Source organism: Triturus cristatus, chromosome 8 (assembly GCF_964204655.1).
Source record: "Triturus cristatus chromosome 8, aTriCri1.1, whole genome shotgun sequence".
NCBI lineage: Eukaryota > Metazoa > Chordata > Amphibia > Caudata > Salamandridae > Triturus > Triturus cristatus.
The window spans coordinates 738,787,866-738,801,411 of record NC_140591.1 but is presented as its reverse complement, the minus strand read 5'-3'; the positions used below and the strand labels follow the sequence as shown (position 1 = coordinate 738,801,411).

Sequence of the window (13,546 nt, the reverse complement as noted above, 5' to 3'; positions counted from 1 at the left end):
AATTTTTTCTTTGCAGTAGTGGATAATTCTTTGCTAGAGTCTCATGCTTCAGCCCTGCCCAGTCTGAGCTAATACCAAACATCTGGTCTTGCATGGCATGTACGAGCGTTCAGCTAGGGATGTCGGGCAGGTTGCATGAAAGAAATCTAAAGCCAGAGGCCCATGGAATAGCCAGTTCGGAGCAGTTTCATTACAGAAAAATCAACTGTAGGTATCTGTTTCTGTAGTGTAGTGGTTATCACGTTTGCCTCACACGCGAAAGGTCCCCGGTTCGAAACCGGGCAGAAACAGTTGTTATATTGTGTTGGCTACAATGTTGATAGGTGCTGTTTTGCCATGGAATTGTCCAAGCCCTGAAGATTATTTCATGCAATCTCGTTCCAAGAAAGGGAATTCTCTCAAAACACTAAAGTAATCGGCGTGTGGATGTATCTGTTGGTTCTCAGACCTTGCTTTCAAAAGAGCCCTGCAATCGGTTCACTGCTCACCTAGAACAAGCATTAACATGGAGAATTGTTGGCACCAACAGGAATCTTATTTTAGTGGAGTGTTTCTGGCTTTGAGTGCAGAGGCCCTCGGCTCAATTCCAAGATGATCCTTCTCAAGGTGATGATACAAATGCATTGTCACCTTTACGTTTAATGTCAGAATCATTTATTTCCAGTTGGTGGTGTAAGAATGTTTGCAACAGTATGGCGATTTTTCCTAGCCATGCATGAATGAAAGCATATCACTCGCCTTTAGGTGTTTTTCTAATACATTGATATTTGCATCTTCCTTCCTAGCCTGCATGTTTGACTATCTTACAGGCTGCATGTAATAAGTATCACATCAGGGCCCTTCTTCTACTCAATTCACAACTGTTCTATCACGACATAGATAAGAAAGCTGCATCTGCTTTTGTTGTGTAGTGGTAATCAGGTTTACCTGACGTGTGAAAGCCCCATGCTTTGAAAGTACACAGTAACAAAGAAACCGATGACTTTTATAAAAAGGTGTCATGTGTGTCTCTTACTTTGCACAAAAAGTGCCAGAGATGACTTCATTTGCAGTCACTTGAAAAGTAGGGATTCTCCAATAAATGGTAAATGGTTGAAACAAATCTGAAGAAATGCATGACATACCTGTGTGTGTGTGTGTACGCATGTATGTATATATAGGGAGAGAGAGAGCGTCAATATAAACAGACTTTATTTCAATCAAGCTGTCTTTTCTATCCTTCAGGAGCAGAATGTTCTGATCATCAGCGCTCCAGAATGTAGTGTTTTCTTGGCAAGCATCACATATTGTGATGTGTTAGCTAAAAGTTCCATATCCTAGAGACTGATATATTCCTCTGTACTTGTACCTTGGGGATTCATCAAAACCTGGCATCATAAGCAGCTTTCTACTGCCACAGACTGGACAGCGAAACAATTTAAAATATCCCAGAAAAAGAAAATAAGCATGCTTAATCAGAGCTTTCTGGACAGGAAGGACATTTGAGCAAGTGAGGAATAAGCACTGCTTTTGTTAATTTGCATAGGCAGAATAGAGACTTCTGGGAAAAGGCCGAAATTACAGTCACAGAAAATGGCTGCATCTATAGAGAACGCTAAGAAGTGTTGGCAGCTTTTCCTCTGACCCTGGCCACTTTTACAAGCAATCCTATGATAGTCAGCAGGACCCACCCTAAAAAGGAAGGGGCATCCACTTGGACCCTTTCCACCTTTTCTAAATCTCGCCTGATCGAGCCTGATCGAGCAGATAAGCACATGTCATTCTCATTTCAGAAAGGTATTGGTTAGCTTGCTGCTAGCAGCTCAGTTATGTTATGATGTTAGAGGCTATGCAAGGAATGCTTTAGTCCAGCGATATGCAGTTTTTATTGCGCCTTGCATTCAGCAGGAAGATCTTTAGCTTGAATCTGTGGCCTAGGTATTCACCTTGGTATTTTTTTTGGCACAAAGTGAAGGAGTATTTGAGAGAAAATGCACAATGTGTTTCTTATGTTGTTATGAACAACTTGTTACTCTTTCTCATTAAGCTTCAGCCACTGCAGAAATATATAAATAAGGGCTGACTTCCTGTAAGACGTGTCCAAAGCTGGGACGGAATAAAAGGAGACACTTGTAAATGATAGTGCTATCGTTTGAGAAAGGGTAAGTTGAGACTGACTTTCATGCGTATTCACAGACCAAGCATCATAAAGATACCAGCATGATCTTCATTGCGGGCTTAGAGCCGGTATTAGCTTTTGAGAGGTAAGAGGATTTTGAGGGCTCGTTGGTCTAGGGGTATGATTCTCGCTTTGGGTGCGAGAGGTCCCGGGTTCAAATCCCGGACGAGCCCTTTTCTTGGTACTCTTTTCAAGTTGTTTTGAAGTTTGCGTTTCAAAACCAACATCAATTTTTTCTTTGCAGTAGTGGATAATTCTTTGCTAGAGTCTCATGCTTCAGCCCTGCCCAGTCTGAGCTAATACCAAACATCTGGTCTTGCATGGCATGTACGAGCGTTCAGCTAGGGATGTCGGGCAGGTTGCATGAAAGAAATCTAAAGCCAGAGGCCCATGGAATAGCCAGTTCGGAGCAGTTTCATTACAGAAAAATCAACTGTAGGTATCTGTTTCTGTAGTGTAGTGGTTATCACGTTTGCCTCACACGCGAAAGGTCCCCGGTTCGAAACCGGGCAGAAACAGTTGTTATATTGTGTTGGCTACAATGTTGATAGGTGCCGTTTTGCCATGGAATTGTCCAAGCCCTGAAGATTATTTCATGCAATCTCGTTCCAAGAAAGGGAATTCTCTCAAAACACTAAAGTAATCGGCGTGTGGATGTATCTGTTGGTTCTCAGACCTTGCTTTCAAAAGAGCCCTGCAATCGGTTCACTGCTCACCTAGAACAAGCATTAACATGGAGAATTGTTGGCACCAACAGGAATCTTATTTTAGTGGAGTGTTTCTGGCTTTGAGTGCAGAGGCCCTCGGCTCAATTCCAAGATGATCCTTCTCAAGGTGATGATACAAATGCATTGTCACCTTTACGTTTAATGTCAGAATCATTTATTTCCAGTTGGTGGTGTAAGAATGTTTGCAACAGTATGGCGATTTTTCCTAGCCATGCATGAATTTAAGCATATCACTCGCCTTTAGGTGTTTTTCTAATACATTGATATTTGCATCTTCCTTCCTAGCCTGCATGTTTGACTATCTTACAGGCTGCATGTAATAAGTATCACATCAGGGCCCTTCTTCTACTCAATTCACAACTGTTCTATCACGACATAGATAAGAAAGCTGCATCTGCTTTTGTTGTGTAGTGGTAATCAGGTTTACCTGACGTGTGAAAGCCCCATGCTTTGAAAGTACACAGTAACAAAGAAACCGATGACTTTTATAAAAAGGTGTCATGTGTGTCTCTTACTTTGCACAAAAAGTGCCAGAGATGACTTCATTTGCAGTCACTTGAAAAGTAGGGATTCTCCAATAAATGGTAAATGGTTGAAACAAATCTGAAGAAATGCATGACATACCTGTGTGTGTGTGTGTATGCATGTATGTATATATGGGGAGAGAGAGAGCGTCAATATAAACAGACTTTATTTCAATCAAGCTGTCTTTTCTATCCTTCAGGAGCAGAATGTTCTGATCATCAGCGCTCCAGAATGTAGTGTTTTCTTGGCAAGCATCACATATTGTGATGTGTTAGCTAAAAGTTCCATATCCTAGAGACTGATATATTCCTCTGTACTTGTACCTTGGGGATTCATCAAAACCTGGCATCATAAGCAGCTTTCTACTGCCACAGACTGGACAGCGAAACAATTTAAAATATCCCAGAAAAAGAAAATAAGCATGCTTAATCAGAGCTTTCTGGACAGGAAGGACATTTGAGCAAGTGAGGAATAAGCACTGCTTTTGTTAATTTGCATAGGCAGAATAGAGACTTCTGGGAAAAGGCCGAAATTACAGTCACAGAAAATGGCTGCATCTATAGAGAACGCTAAGAAGTGTTGGCAGCTTTTCCTCTGACCCTGGCCACTTTTACAAGCAATCCTATGATAGTCAGCAGGACCCACCCTAAAAAGGAAGGGGCATCCACTTGGACCCTTTCCACCTTTTCTTGATCGAGCCTGATTGAGCACTGATTGAGCAGATAAGCACATGTCATTCTCATTTCAGAAAGGTATTGGTTAGCTTGCTGCTAGCAGCTCAGTTATGTTATGATGTTAGAGGCTATGCAAGGAATGCTTTAGTCCAGCGATATGCAGTTTTTATTGCGCCTTGCATTCAGCAGGAAGATCTTTAGCTTGAATCTGTGGCCTAGGTATTCACCTTGGTATTTCTTTTGGCACAAAGTGAAGGAGTATTTAAGAGAAAATGCACAATGTGTTTCTTATGTTGTTATGAACAACTTGTTACTCTTTCTCATTAAGCTTCAGCCACTGAAGAAATATATAAATAAGGGCTGACTTCCTGTAAGACGTGTCCAAAGCTGGGACGGAATAAAAGGAGACACTTGTAAATGATAGTGCTATCGTTTGAGAAAGGGTAAGTTGAGACTGACTTTCATGCGTATTCACAGACCAAGCATCATAAAGATACCAGCATGATCTTCATTGCGGGCTTAGAGCCGGTATTAGCTTTTGAGAGGTAAGAGGATTTTGAGGGCTCGTTGGTCTAGGGGTATGATTCTCGCTTTGGGTGCGAGAGGTCCCGGGTTCAAATCCCGGACGAGCCCTTTTCTTGGTACTCTTTTCAAGTTGTTTTGAAGTTTGCGTTTCAAAACCAACATCAATTTTTTCTTTGCAGTAGTGGATAATTCTTTGCTAGAGTCTCATGCTTCAGCCCTGCCCAGTCTGAGCTAATACCAAACATCTGGTCTTGCATGGCATGTACGAGCGTTCAGCTAGGGATGTCGGGCAGGTTGCATGAAAGAAATCTAAAGCCAGAGGCCCATGGAATAGCCAGTTCGGAGCAGTTTCATTACAGAAAAATCAACTGTAGGTATCTGTTTCTGTAGTGTAGTGGTTATCACGTTTGCCTCACACGTGAAAGGTCCCCGGTTCGAAACCGGGCAGAAACAGTTGTTATATTGTGTTGGCTACAATGTTGATAGGTGCCGTTTTGCCATGGAATTGTCCAAGCCCTGAAGATTATTTCATGCAATCTCGTTCCAAGAAAGGGAATGCTCTCAAAACACTAAAGTAATCGGCGTGTGGATGTATCTGTTGGTTCTCAGACCTTGCTTTCAAAAGAGCCCTGCAATCGGTTCACTGCTCACCTAGAACAAGCATTAACATGGAGAATTGTTGGCACCAACAGGAATCTTATTTTAGTGGAGTGTTTCTGGCTTTGAGTGCAGAGGCCCTCGGCTCAATTCCAAGATGATCCTTCTCAAGGTGATGATACAAATGCATTGTCACCTTTACGTTTAATGTCAGAATCATTTATTTCCAGTTGGTGGTGTAAGAATGTTTGCAACAGTATGGCGATTTTTCCTAGCCATGCATGAATGAAAGCATATCACTCGCCTTTAGGTGTTTTTCTAATACATTGATATTTGCATCTTCCTTCCTAGCCTGCATGTTTGACTATCTTACAGGCTGCATGTAATAAGTATCACATCAGGGCCCTTCTTCTACTCAATTCACAACTGTTCTATCACGACATAGATAAGAAAGCTGCATCTGCTTTTGTTGTGTAGTGGTAATCAGGTTTACCTGACGTGTGAAAGCCCCATGCTTTGAAAGTACACAGTAACAAAGAAACCGATGACTTTTATAAAAAGGTGTCATGTGTGTCTCTTACTTTGCACAAAAAGTGCCAGAGATGACTTCATTTGCAGTCACTTGAAAAGTAGGGATTCTCCAATAAATGGTAAATGGTTGAAACAAATCTGAAGAAATGCATGACATACCTGTGTGTGTGTGTGTACGCATGTATGTATATATAGGGAGAGAGAGAGCGTCAATATAAACAGACTTTATTTCAATCAAGCTGTCTTTTCTATCCTTCAGGAGCAGAATGTTCTGATCATCAGCGCTCCAGAATGTAGTGTTTTCTTGGCAAGCATCACATATTGTGATGTTTTAGCTAAAAGTTCCATATCCTAGAGACTGATATATTCCTCTGTACTTGTACCTTGGGGATTCATCAAAACCTGGCATCATAAGCAGCTTTCTACTGCCACAGACTGGACAGCGAAACAATTTAAAATATCCCAGAAAAAGAAAATAAGCATGCTTAATCAGAGCTTTCTGGACAGGAAGGACATTTGAGCAAGTGAGGAATAAGCACTGCTTTTGTTAATTTGCATAGGCAGAATAGAGACTTCTGGGAAAAGGCCGAAATTACAGTCACAGAAAATGGCTGCATCTATAGAGAACGCTAAGAAGTGTTGGCAGCTTTTCCTCTGACCCTGGCCACTTTTACAAGCAATCCTATGATAGTCAGCAGGACCCACCCTAAAAAGGAAGGGGCATCCACTTGGACCCTTTCCACCTTTTCTAAATCTCGCCTGATCGAGCCCTGATCGAGCCGATAAGCACATGTAATTCTCATTTCAGAAAGGTATTGGTTAGCTTGCTGCTAGCAGCTCAGTTATGTTATGATGTTAGAGGCTATGCAAGGAATGCTTTAGTCCAGCGATATGCAGTTTTTATTGCGCCTTGCATTCAGCAGGAAGATCTTTAGCTTGAATCTGTGGCCTAGGTATTCACCTTGGTATTTTTTTTGGCACAAAGTGAAGGAGTATTTGAGAGAAAATGCACAATGTGTTTCTTATGTTGTTATGAACAACTTGTTACTCTTTCTCATTAAGCTTCAGCCACTGCAGAAATATATAAATAAGGGCTGACTTCCTGTAAGACGTGTCCAAAGCTGGGACGGAATAAAAGGAGACACTTGTAAATGATAGTGCTATCGTTTGAGAAAGGGTAAGTTGAGACTGACTTTCATGCGTATTCACAGACCAAGCATCATAAAGATACCAGCATGATCTTCATTGCGGGCTTAGAGCCGGTATTAGCTTTTGAGAGGTAAGAGGATTTTGAGGGCTCGTTGGTCTAGGGGTATGATTCTCGCTTTGGGTGCGAGAGGTCCCAGGTTCAAATCCCGGACGAGCCCTTTTCTTGGTACTCTTTTCAAGTTGTTTTGAAGTTTGCGTTTCAAAACCAACATCAATTTTTTCTTTGCAGTAGTGGATAATTCTTTGCTAGAGTCTCATGCTTCAGCCCTGCCCAGTCTGAGCTAATACCACACATCTGGTCTTGCATGGCATGTACGAGCGTTCAGCTAGGGATGTCGGGCAGGTTGCATGAAAGAAATCTAAAGCCAGAGGCCCATGGAATAGCCAGTTCGGAGCAGTTTCATTACAGAAAAATCAACTGTAGGTATCTGTTTCTGTAGTGTAGTGGTTATCACGTTCGCCTCACACGCGAAAGGTCCCCGGTTCGAAACTGGGCAGAAACAGTTGTTATATTGTGTTGGCTACAATGTTGATAGGTGCTGTTTTGCCATGGAATTGTCCAAGCCCTGAAGATTATTTCATGCAATCTCGTTCCAAGAAAGGGAATTCTCTCAAAACACTAAAGTAATCGGCGTGTGGATGTATCTGTTGGTTCTCAGACCTTGCTTTCAAAAGAGCCCTGCAATCGGTTCACTGCTCACCTAGAACAAGCATTAACATGGAGAATTGTTGGCACCAACAGGAATCTTATTTTAGTGGAGTGTTTCTGGCTTTGAGTGCAGAGGCCCTCGGCTCAATTCCAAGATGATCCTTCTCAGGGTGATGATACAAAGGCATTGTCACCTTTACGTTTAATGTCAGAATCATTCATTTCCAGTTGGTGGTGTAAGAATGTTTGCAACAGTATGGCGATTTTTCCTAGCCATGCATGAATGAAAGCATATCACTCGCCTTTAGGTGTTTTTCTAATACATTGATATTTGCATCTTCCTTCCTAGCCTGCATGTTTGACTATCTTACAGGCTGCATGTAATAAGTATCACATCAGGGCCCTTCTTCTACTCAATTCACAACTGTTCTATCACGACATAGATAAGAAAGCTGCATCTGCTTTTGTTGTGTAGTGGTAATCAGGTTTACCTGACGTGTGAAAGCCCCATGCTTTGAAAGTACACAGTAACAAAGAAACCGATGACTTTTATAAAAAGGTGTCATGTGTGTCTCTTACTTTGCACAAAAAGTGCCAGAGATGACTTCATTTGCAGTCACTTGAAAAGTAGGGATTCTCCAATAAATGGTAAATGGTTGAAACAAATCTGAAGAAATGCATGACATACCTGTGTGTGTGTGTGTATGCATGTATGTATATATAGGGAGAGAGAGAGCGTCAATATAAACAGACTTTATTTCAATCAAGCTGTCTTTTCTATCCTTCAGGAGCAGAATGTTCTGATCATCAGCGCTCCAGAATGTAGTGTTTTCTTGGCAAGCATCACATATTGTGATGTGTTAGCTAAAAGTTCCATATCCTAGAGACTGATATATTCCTCTGTACTTGTACCTTGGGTTTTCATCAAAACCTGGCATCATAAGCAGCTTTCTACTGCCACAGACTGGACAGCGAAACAATTTAAAATATCCCAGAAAAAGAAAATAAGCATGCTTAATCAGAGCTTTCTGGACAGGAAGGACATTTGAGCAAGTGAGGAATAAGCACTGCTTTTGTTAATTTGCATAGGCAGAATAGAGACTTCTGGGAAAAGGCCGAAATTACAGTCACAGAAAATGGCTGCATCTATAGAGAACGCTAAGAAGTGTTGGCAGCTTTTCCTCTGACCCTGGCCACTTTTACAAGCAATCCTATGATAGTCAGCAGGACCCACCCTAAAAAGGAAGGGGCATCCACTTGGACCCTTTCCACCTTTTCTAAATCTCGCCTGATCGAGCCTGATTGAGCACTGATTGAGCAGATAAGCACATGTCATTCTCATTTCAGAAAGGTATTGGTTAGCTTGCTGCTAGCAGCTCAGTTATGTTATGATGTTAGAGGCTATGCAAGGAATGCTTTAGTCCAGCGATATGCAGTTTTTATTGCGCCTTGCATTCAGCAGGAAGATCTTTAGCTTGAATCTGTGGCCTAGGTATTCACCTTGGTATTTCTTTTGGCACAAAGTGAAGGAGTATTTAAGAGAAAATGCACAATGTGTTTCTTATGTTGTTATGAACAACTTGTTACTCTTTCTCATTAGGCTTCAGCCACTGAAGAAATATATAAATAAGGGCTGACTTCCTGTAAGACGTGTCCAAAGCTGGGACGGAATAAAAGGAGACACTTGTAAATGATAGTGCTATCGTTTGAGAAAGGGTAAGTTGAGACTGACTTTCATGCGTATTCACAGACCAAGCATCATAAAGATACCAGCATGATCTTCATTGCGGGCTTAGAGCCGGTATTAGCTTTTGAGAGGTAAGAGGATTTTGAGGGCTCGTTGGTCTAGGGGTATGATTCTCGCTTTGGGTGCGAGAGGTCCCGGGTTCAAATCCCGGACGAGCCCTTTTCTTGGTACTCTTTTCAAGTTGTTTTGAAGTTTGCGTTTCAAAACCAACATCAATTTTTTCTTTGCAGTAGTGGATAATTCTTTGCTAGAGTCTCATGCTTCAGCCCTGCCCAGTCTGAGCTAATACCAAACATCTGGTCTTGCATGGCATGTACGAGCGTTCAGCTAGGGATGTCGGGCAGGTTGCATGAAAGAAATCTAAAGCCAGAGGCCCATGGAATAGCCAGTTCGGAGCAGTTTCATTACAGAAAAATCAACTGTAGGTATCTGTTTCTGTAGTGTAGTGGTTATCACGTTCGCCTCACACGCGAAAGGTCCCCGGTTCGAAACCGGGCAGAAACAGTTGTTATATTGTGTTGGCTACAATGTTGATAGGTGCCGTTTTGCCATGGAATTGTCCAAGCCCTGAAGATTATTTCATGCAATCTCGTTCCAAGAAAGGGAATTCTCTCAAAACACTAAAGTAATCGGCGTGTGGATGTATCTGTTGGTTCTCAGACCTTGCTTTCAAAAGAGCCATGCAATCGGTTCACTGCTCACCTAGAACAAGCATTAACATGGAGAATTGTTGGCACCAACAGGAATCTTATTTTAGTGGAGTGTTTCTGGCTTTGAGTGCAGAGGCCCTCGGCTCAATTCCAAGATGATCCTTCTCAAGGTGATGATACAAATGCATTGTCACCTTTACGTTTAATGTCAGAATCATTTATTTCCAGTTGGTGGTGTAAGAATGTTTGCAACAGTATGGCGATTTTTCCTAGCCATGCATGAATGAAAGCATATCACTCGCCTTTAGGTGTTTTTCTAATACATTGATATTTGCATCTTCCTTCTTAGCCTGCATGTTTGACTATCTTACAGGCTGCATGTAATAAGTATCACATCAGGGCCCTTCTTCTACTCAATTCACAACTGTTCTATCACGACATAGATAAGAAAGCTGCATCTGCTTTTGTTGTGTAGTGGTAATCAGGTTTACCTGACGTGTGAAAGCCCCATGCTTTGAAAGTACACAGTAACAAAGAAACCGATGACTTTTATAAAAAGGTGTCATGTGTGTCTCTTACTTTGCACAAAAAGTGCCAGAGATGACTTCATTTGCAATCACTTGAAAAGTAGGGATTCTCCAATAAATGGTAAATGGTTGAAACAAATCTGAAGAAATGCATGACATACCTGTGTGTGTGTGTGTACGCATGTATGTATATATAGGGAGAGAGAGAGCGTCAATATAAACAGACTTTATTTCAATCAAGCTGTCTTTTCTATCCTTCAGGAGCAGAATGTTCTGATCATCAGCGCTCCAGAATGTAGTGTTTTCTTGGCAAGCATCACATATTGTGATGTGTTAGCTAAAAGTTCCATATCCTAGAGACTGATATATTCCTCTGTACTTGTACCTTGGGGATTCATCAAAACCTGGCATCATAAGCAGCTTTCTACTGCCACAGACTGGACAGCGAAACAATTTAAAATATCCCAGAAAAAGAAAATAAGCATGCTTAATCAGAGCTTTCTGGACAGGAAGGACATTTGAGCAAGTGAGGAATAAGCACTGCTTTTGTTAATTTGCATAGGCAGAATAGAGACTTCTGGGAAAAGGCCGAAATTACAGTCACAGAAAATGGCTGCATCTATAGAGAACGCTAAGAAGTGTTGGCAGCTTTTCCTCTGACCCTGGCCACTTTTACAAGCAATCCTATGATAGTCAGCAGGACCCACCCTAAAAAGGAAGGGGCATCCACTTGGACCCTTTCCACCTTTTCTAAATCTCGCCTGATCGAGCACTGATTGAGCAGATAAGCACATGTAATTCTCATTTCAGAAAGGTATTGGTTAGCTTGCTGCTAGCAGCTCAGTTATGTTATGATGTTAGAGGCTATGCAAGGAATGCTTTAGTCCAGCGATATGCAGTTTTTATTGCGCCTTGCATTCAGCAGGAAGATCTTTAGCTTGAATCTGTGGCCTAGGTATTCACCTTGGTATTTCTTTTGGCACAAAGTGAAGGAGTATTTAAGAGAAAATGCACAATGTGTTTCTTATGTTGTTATGAACAACTTGTTACTCTTTCTCATTAAGCTTCAGCCACTGAAGAAATATATAAATAAGGGCTGACTTCCTGTAAGACGTGTCCAAAGCTGGGACGGAATAAAAGGAGACACTTGTAAATGATAGTGCTATCGTTTGAGAAAGGGTAAGTTGAGACTGACTTTCATGCGTATTCACAGACCAAGCATCATAAAGATACCAGCATGATCTTCATTGCGGGCTTAGAGTCGGTATTAGCTTTTGAGAGGTAAGAGGATTTTGAGGGCTCGTTGGTCTAGGGGTATGATTCTCGCTTTGGGTGCGAGAGGTCCCGGGTTCAAATCCCGGACGAGCCCTTTTCTTGGTACTCTTTTCAAGTTGTTTTGAAGTTTGCGTTTCAAAACCAACATCAATTTTTTCTTTGCAGTAGTGGATAATTCTTTGCTAGAGTCTCATGCTTCAGCCCTGCCCAGTCTGAGCTAATACCAAACATCTGGTCTTGCATGGCATGTACGAGCGTTCAGCTAGGGATGTCGGGCAGGTTGCATGAAAGAAATCTAAAGCCAGAGGCCCATGGAATAGCCAGTTCGGAGCAGTTTCATTACAGAAAAATCAACTGTAGGTATCTGTTTCTGTAGTGTAGTGGTTATCACGTTTGCCTCACACGCGAAAGGTCCCCGGTTCGAAACCGGGCAGAAACAGTTGTTATATTGTGTTGGCTACAATGTTGATAGGTGCTGTTTTGCCATGGAATTGTCCAAGCCCTGAAGATTATTTCATGCAATCTCGTTCCAAGAAAGGGAATGCTCTCAAAACACTAAAGTAATCGGCGTGTGGATGTATCTGTTGGTTCTCAGACCTTGCTTTCAAAAGAGCCCTGCAATCGGTTCACTGCTCACCTAGAACAAGCATTAACATGGAGAATTGTTGGCACCAACAGGAATCTTATTTTAGTGGAGTGTTTCTGGCTTTGAGTGCAGAGGCCCTCGGCTCAATTCCAAGATGATCCTTCTCAAGGTGATGATACAAATGCATTGTCACCTTTACGTTTAATGTCAGAATCATTTATTTCCAGTTGGTGGTGTAAGAATGTTTGCAACAGTATGGCGATTTTTCCTAGCCATGCATGAATGAAAGCATATCACTCGCCTTTAGGTGTTTTTCTAATACATTGATATTTGCATCTTCCTTCCTAGCCTGCATGTTTGACTATCTTACAGGCTGCATGTAATAAGTATCACATCAGGGCCCTTCTTCTACTCAATTCACAACTGTTCTATCACGACATAGATAAGAAAGCTGCATCTGCTTTTGTTGTGTAGTCTTAATCAGGTTTACCTGACGTGTGAAAGCCCCATGCTTTGAAAGTACACAGTAACAAAGAAACCGATGACTTTTATAAAAAGGTGTCATGTGTGTCTCTTACTTTGCACAAAAAGTGCCAGAGATGACTTCATTTGCAGTCACTTGAAAAGTAGGGATTCTCCAATAAATGGTAAATGGTTGAAACAAATCTGAAGAAATGCATGACATACCTGTGTGTGTGTGTGTACGCATGTATGTATATATAGGGAGAGAGAGAGCGTCAATATAAACAGACTTTATTTCAATCAAGCTGTCTTTTCTATCCTTCAGGAGCAGAATGTTCTGATCATCAGCGCTCCAGAATGTAGTGTTTTCTTGGCAAGCATCACATATTGTGATGTTTTAGCTAAAAGTTCCATATCCTAGAGACTGATATATTCCTCTGTACTTGTACCTTGGGGATTCATCAAAACCTGGCATCATAAGCAGCTTTCTACTGCCACAGACTGGACAGCGAAACAATTTAAAATATCCCAGAAAAAGAAAATAAGCATGCTTAATCAGAGCTTTCTGGACAGGAAGGACATTTGAGCAAGTGAGGAATAAGCACTGCTTTTGTTAATTTGCATAGGCAGAATAGAGACTTCTGGGAAAAGGCCGAAATTACAGTCACAGAAAATGGCTGCATCTATAGAGAACGCTAAGAAG

General features: G+C 41.6%; 5 non-coding genes across 5 annotated transcripts; all 5 read left to right on the top strand.

Moving 5' to 3' along the window:
• Positions 1–2,259: 2,259 nt before the first annotated feature.
• On the top strand, positions 2,260–2,331 carry TRNAP-UGG (transfer RNA proline (anticodon UGG)). The gene has a single exon. It is a non-coding gene; the product is annotated as a tRNA-Pro (tRNA).
• Positions 2,332–4,646: 2,315 nt separating this feature from the next.
• On the top strand, positions 4,647–4,718 carry TRNAP-UGG (transfer RNA proline (anticodon UGG)). The gene has a single exon. It is a non-coding gene; the product is annotated as a tRNA-Pro (tRNA).
• Positions 4,719–9,430: 4,712 nt separating this feature from the next.
• On the top strand, positions 9,431–9,502 carry TRNAP-UGG (transfer RNA proline (anticodon UGG)). The gene has a single exon. It is a non-coding gene; the product is annotated as a tRNA-Pro (tRNA).
• Positions 9,503–9,774: 272 nt separating this feature from the next.
• Positions 9,775–9,847, top strand: TRNAV-CAC (transfer RNA valine (anticodon CAC)). The gene has a single exon. It is a non-coding gene; the product is annotated as a tRNA-Val (tRNA).
• A 1,970-nt stretch (positions 9,848–11,817) lies between these two features.
• TRNAP-UGG (transfer RNA proline (anticodon UGG)) lies at positions 11,818–11,889 on the top strand. The gene has a single exon. It is a non-coding gene; the product is annotated as a tRNA-Pro (tRNA).
• The last annotated feature ends 1,657 nt before the right edge of the window (positions 11,890–13,546 follow it).